The following is a 6855-nucleotide window of genomic DNA, read 5'->3' as shown; positions in this document are numbered from 1 at the left end:
TGATACGTATGTTTGATTTTTGTCACTTAGAGGCAAAATTCTGAGAAAGCTGAATTGTCTGTTTATCCTTTAATCCCGATAGCTCAGGTAAGCTGATGCCTTTTCTCTGTGAACCAACAGAGCAAAGCAGTGGGGAAATACACATTAATCAAGAATGTAGACCACCCTGGAGAGATTAAAGTGGTGTTGAATTCTCCACCATCATACAAGCTGAGCTGGTATCTACTGTGTTTATTAGGCTGAGAGAAGATCAGCAGCAATTCAGTGTTGAGGGCTGACAGGCAAGTCTAACTAACATTTAATTTCCAAGGGGTATGAAAGAAAGTATTTTACCAATTTCCGAATAGGAATAAACTTGTTTGGATTTTATTTGATTTCATTTTGCTAAAATAAAAGAGCCATACTTCTACTGTAAATCAAACTAAAGAGCTTGGCTGGGATTTTAGTGCCTACAGATCTAACATGAGTGGTTTTGGCTGTGTTTTTGGCAGTGGCTACACTGTTGTGTGCTGTGTGCTGCTCTTAAGAGTAGAACAAGGCTGAGTAGAACAAGGCTATCATTGTTGCACATCCAGAGTTCTTGCCTGAAACCTGCTCTGGTGCAGTATTTTGGGAGGAATGAACATATGAACATAAATGCACGTTTATTGTAAGATATTTCATATATATATATACACATGTATATAATACCCCCCACCCCCACCCCTCAGGGTGCCCTTACCTCAAATGACTGGTTCCTGATCTTCTGTGGTTGTATTTGCTTTTGGGGTTGTGTGGTAGAGAAAACAACTCAGACTACTTTCTTGCAAGAGTTTCTGAGTTTTTATATACATTCCTAATGGGTGTTCAACTAATACTCGAGCATCATCCAGACCTCATGGTACTAATCCTCCTGCCAGTACTGTGAGTGGAGGGAATGCTATCCCAGCAAAATCAAGGCAGAGAAGACTAAGGTGGGCTTCAGATTTGCTAAGATACTTATTGATGACAATTCAGTAGTGGTTCACCCTGAGTTTAGCTCTGCACTGCATTTGGAGCACTTTGAGGTGCTCTCAGTAAATGGAAGTGCAGATTTACAAGGCAGCTCTGTCCTTCGGGTAGCTCTTTCTACAAAGGATTTATATAATGAGCTAAATCTTCTGAGAACTGTAGGCAGGAGACAGATGTACAAATCTCAAAAAATTTAAAGAGTTTTTAAGAGTTGGTAAGGCTCCACCTGTTCCTATAGTGAATTGGCCCTATTTACAGGGAGAATTTATTCTCTGGAACCCACATCTTGCCACTACCAAGCGGAATTTCTCTGGGCATTTCTTGAAAGAGACATCAGCAGTTTTTGAAAGAAAAAAATGTATTTCCTAATGCAGCTCTGGGGTTCATGGATTAGTGCTTCAATCCCTAAATTAAAATAAATTCTTTCCCACTGTTTTCTCAAAAGTTCTTGAATTCCAGAAAAAAAACAAACAAACGCACAAACTAAAAAATAATAAAATTCAGCCATTTCCATAATCTTCAAGTGTTTGCTCTAATAGGCTGGCTTGTGTTGCACCTACCCTTAGGTATCTCAAATGTCTTTGGACATGGTTTAGGAAGCCTAACTGCTGGTTATTCTATGTTTTTGATTTGAACTGTCTGGACCATGACTTGGAGATAAGTACTGCGTTGCTTAACACTGTGGAACAAAGCCAAAGTGTGGATTCCTTGAATGATGTAAAAATAATGGCAGCTTTTTTCCCAGCTGTCTGTGTGATGTAAGGCCTTGCCGTGTCCATGGGTCAGCTCTGTGGGGCACACTCATTTGGGGTCAGCTCTATGGCTCTGATGCATTTCAGATGTCTCAGAATCTCTGTGAATGCACCATATCTGTAGTTTTATCATGTGAGTTTCTGTTTAACAATTTCCAAACTGCAGTTAAACATCCTTCCCAAAAAAAGCACCTTTATCCTTTATTTATTTTTATTTCTTGGGTTGTATAGAGGATTCAGCATAGTAATATGTTGCATTTTCTACTCACTTGACTTCTGATTTCCTGTGTTGCCTTACTGGTTATCCTATTTTGCTATGCTGACTTTTCCAAACAAGCTCAGATGTTTCTTTAGTCTGTTCACATATATGTAATTCCAGTAAATAATGTCGATACTACCTGGTGAATGAATGACTAGATGATTCAATTACATTGTCCTGTATTTTGTTTGTAAAGAGTAAAGGGACTGAAAATAAACATTATCAGTCTACGGTGTCAAAGTCAAATATATGAAAAAGCTTTTCCATAGTATGGTTGTTAACATGCTGTGTGTGTCCTTGTGTTCCTTGTTACATGCAATATTTCGATGCTTAATTAAATTAAAAGCTTCTTGGAGTTATGGTCTTATTTTTGATTTATGTACACACTGCAAGAACTTAAAACCTGTTCCCTTCTCTTTCCTTTTTTTTTTTTTTTGGGGGGGGGGAAGAGGGGGGAATGCTCTTTTGCATTTTTAGCATACTTCCCCCATTGCTGTTCATTCCTCACCTAAGGGTTACTCCTCCTCTGATACATAAGGAGGAGAGCCCTAAATCTGGCCATTGCTGCTGCTCTGTCCCGGTCTCTGCGGGGTTGTTCAAGGCTCAGACACAGGCACAGCTCGGGCCTGCTCTGGGCTCAGGGACAGCAGCCTGCTGTTCGTGGGGACAGCTCAGGGACAGCAGCCTGAGTTCGTGGGGACAGCTCAGGGATAGCAGCCTGAGTTTGTGGGGACAGCTCGGAGGCTGCTCTGGGATCAGGGACAGCAGCCTGTGTTTGTGGAGAAGATAAAGGGCTGACGGAACACAGTGACATCCAGGACTCCGGGCGCTGCTCTGGTCCATGTGCGATACATGGGCGGGGAGATCACCCCGTGCTTGTTGCTCCCACAAGGTCTGGCCACAGCCCAAACCTCCCTCAACTCTCCTTCTTCGCCCTCTGCCACTCAGCGACAGCCAGAACAGTCCCAGGCCTGTGACCCGCATCCATCGCTGCCGTGGGCTGTGGCTGCAGTGGAGACACCTCCCGGCTGGGCCGAGGTGCGAGGTCGCGGCTCACGGGGGACCGATTTGTGCCAGGACAGCGGCCCCGCACCTGCCGGGCCGCTCCGCGAACGGCCCCACCCGCGCGCGTGCAGCGAGCGCCCCTCAGCGCCTGGCGCGCGGCGGGGGGCGGGGCGGGGCGGCCGGCGCGGCGCGGTGCTGCCCCCTGGCGGCTGGAGCAGGCCCGGCACCGCAGCCCCGGCGCGGCCCGGCCCGGCCCGGCCGCTTCGCCTTCACCTGTCCCGGGGTGACCCCGGCCCGGCCGCTCCACCTTCCCTCGTCCCGGGGTAACCCCGACCCGGCCCGGCCGCTCCACCTTCCCTCGTCCCGGGGTAACCCCGGCCCGGCCCGGCCGCTCCACCTTCCCCCGTCCCGGGATGACCCCGGACCCCGCACTGCCCCACCCCGGGTGGAGGAGAATCGGAAAGGGAAAAGGTCAACCCCGTGTCTGAGATAAGAACAGTTTAATGATTGAAGCAAAATAAAGTATAATAATTATACGGATCATACTAATGATAATAGTAACAAAAATAGTAAAAACGGTGCTAACGATAATAATGATAATAATTGTAATGAAAAGGAGAGAGTGGAGTAAAGCCCAAGAGAAATAAGTGATTCCCAATGCAATTCCTCATCACCCGCTGACCGATGTCTGCCCGTACCTGAACAGGCGTCGGCAGCTCCCAGTTAACTCCCTCCCAGTTATGTTCCCTGCTTTGGATATCGCCTTGGCCAGTTGAGGTCAGCTCGCCTGGCTCTGCTTCCTCCTGGCTTCTTGTGCACCTGCTCACTGGCAAAGCATGGGCCACTGCAAAGTCCTTGACTCAGGGTAAGCACTATAGCAGTAACTAAAACATTAGAATTGTATCCACGCTATTTTCATAAAAGGACTGTACCAGCAACTGGGAAGAAAATTAACTTGATCCCAGCCCAAACTAGGATGTCCTAGTGGGAAAATTTTTACCAGGGTATGGGGATAGGAGGGAAAGGGAGGTGTGTGTTTAGTTGTCTACATTTCTTTGAGCTTTTGGGTTTTTTCAAATGGATTGAATGATTCTACAAAATTATAAAAAGTTTCTACAGTAAGTTGTTTTTTTTTTTCCTGAACTCACATTCCAAGAAATAAAATAGGCAATTTTGAGCCCTAAGTCCATTTTAGGTGTTCATCTGCTGTTAGGATTTGTTTTATTTTTATTACATTGAAAGAATCAATATGTTACTGTAATTCAGAAAATGCTTCAACTGAACTAGGTGTAAGTGGTTTATTTTTATATCTTTATTTATTTATTTATTTTGCTTAATACTTAGTTAATGGTGTTGTAAGTTAGAAAGCAGTACCTGAAGTACAATTTTGGATTATGGTATCTCATGATGAAGTGGATTATAAACTACATTAGCTGTAAATAAATTTAAATATCATACATGGTGCATACAATAGATCTTGTGCAGCTCTTTATTTTCCATTTTCTTTGTGTGCCATTTTTTGTTTGTTAATATTTCTGTAGTCTCTGTTTATGAACATATATCTAAAAATGTAGAAGAGAAGTTATCACAGCATCATTTTCAAATCCTTTTTAAGCCATCTGCTTTCTAGGTGTTGACTTTGTTTTCTGCTTACATATAGTAACCATACAATGGTGAAAAATAATAGCAAAGGTGAAAATATGATGCTTGCAGTAAAAAAAAAAGCAGTTTAAAGTATTTAGCACATACACTTTTAGAATACATTTTGATAACAGAAGTGTTCCTGGAGGAATTAAGGTGGCAAAACAGAAATTTCATGGAAAGAAACATGAATATACCAAAGGAAATTATACCAAGCCCTTATTTTCCAGATATATGCTTCAGATTGGGTAAAGTTTATTGTTTCCCTTGTATTGTAGATTCAGTAACTTAGAAATACTGTATTAGTTTAAGTATTAGTTTTAATGGGTGTCAGTTCCTGTTCTGCTTTGTAAGTAAACTATTGCCATTAGCATGAGTGGGCTACTTCCCTTTACAGTGATTTAAAGAATTAAATTACCAGATTAAAATTAAATTTATCTACAGTCTTGCATTCACAGGCTGAGCTGAGATGTAAATACATCTTCCTTCCTTATAAGGAGGAAGATACACGTTATCCCATGCAAAGTAATCCAGTAAGAAATACATTATGAATTATTCATAAAGACCATGACCTTTTCCAAGACCAGCCATTTAAATATATTTATTTGAATATAAGGTAGCTGTAATCTTGAAAGCCATCTCCTTTATTCCATTGGGTTTTTTCTAATATTTCTTTTGTAGCCACTCTTGCTGGCCTGAATAAAAATATTATTATTTTCAATGTTTTTTTCTTAGGTGCCTAAGCACGTAACTACCAGATGTTGTGGTTTCTCTGGAGTAGACTGGCTGCAAACATGCAATGACCTCAAAAGTCATGCTTTCAGTTCACTGTTTGTGAATGTGTGGCCCCAGTGTACAGAAGCCTTTGAATGCTATTTTGTACTGTTTTATCTTCCAGCTTGTAATTATTTTCAGCATCAGATACTTTACAGCTACAGATCTAGTAGCTTGACAAAATATCTGGCACCTGATATGAATGCATGCAGTTATCCTGATGCCCAGAACTCACTGCTAACTACAAGAGCCACGCAAAGTAAGAAGCCTGTGTGTTTGCAAGCTCAGAGTCCAGTCTGTGCTTTGTGAAGGCTTAAGCAGAGCTTAAGCTACTCAAAGGTCTTCCACCCTCACCATGCCCCAAAACCATTTAAGAACCCAAGACAGTGGTTCTGAATCTTCTCTGTGTGTCACTGTATATCATGGCAGAGCAAACTTTGGGGAATCTCCCCATGGATATTATCACCTTTGCTAGGATACTCCTAAGGTTAAGGAAAGAAAATTGATGTTGGGAAAGAGGGGGGTATAAGGGGTTATAAACTGCTGTAGGAATAACTCCAGCCTCAGATATAATTGGAAAAAAAAAAAAAAAGATGAAACCCAGGAAAATTTAGTAGCATTGTGTTTCTTAAGAAGGAAAAGCACCAAGTAAAATTGGGGACAGGGCCAGCGCATTGTATTTGCTTTTGGCAAACATGATATGGAACCTTAGTATTGCGATCAGATAAATTTACTTTGCAAGAGTAAATTTTTGCTGCAGGGGAAGGTTGTGCACATAACAGATTTAGTGGAATATGTGTTTTCTATTTAAATATATAAATTAGAACTGAGTGCAAAGTGCTGTTTAAACATCAATAATTGCTTTGTGTCCAACTGCCAGCCAGGCTTGACTGCTCAGCAAACACCAAAGAAGAGCTGATTGCTGTCTTCATATCTGCTTTTTGTCCTTGACTACTGCATGCAGTTTTGGCTTGAAAAACGTGTTTTTGCTGCAGAGTAACTGATTGACACAAACCATCCTGAGCATAAGTCACTCTAGGGAAAAACCACTATGGGTTTTTCTCAAAAATTGAAGTATCTTGAGGATAAATGACATCTCTGGCATGGTTGATCTCACATAGTTTAAGACATGATGCAGCTACAGTGCTTTTTCTTCATCATAGCTTCATGTTACACAGCTTATATGTTAGTTACCTCTCACGGTCATAGAACAGCTTTTTCAGACCAGAGGAGTAAAAGCTTCCAGCAAAGCTCCACAAGAGTTGATAACTCCACTGTCATTTGAAGTCGAGTATGGATATATGTCTCATTTTGGTTAGGCAGTTTGACTGTGACAGTCTAAATTTCAGGCAAAAGCAAGTTGTTTCCAGGACTATGGACATGGATGTTATTTATCCTCATGGCCAATACAAGGAACCTTTTCTCTTTGGTGTG

This window comes from Serinus canaria, chromosome 3 (assembly GCF_022539315.1).
Source record: "Serinus canaria isolate serCan28SL12 chromosome 3, serCan2020, whole genome shotgun sequence".
Lineage (NCBI taxonomy): Eukaryota > Metazoa > Chordata > Aves > Passeriformes > Fringillidae > Serinus > Serinus canaria.
The sequence above is the reverse complement of the archived record's forward strand: the minus strand, read 5'-3'. Positions refer to the sequence as shown.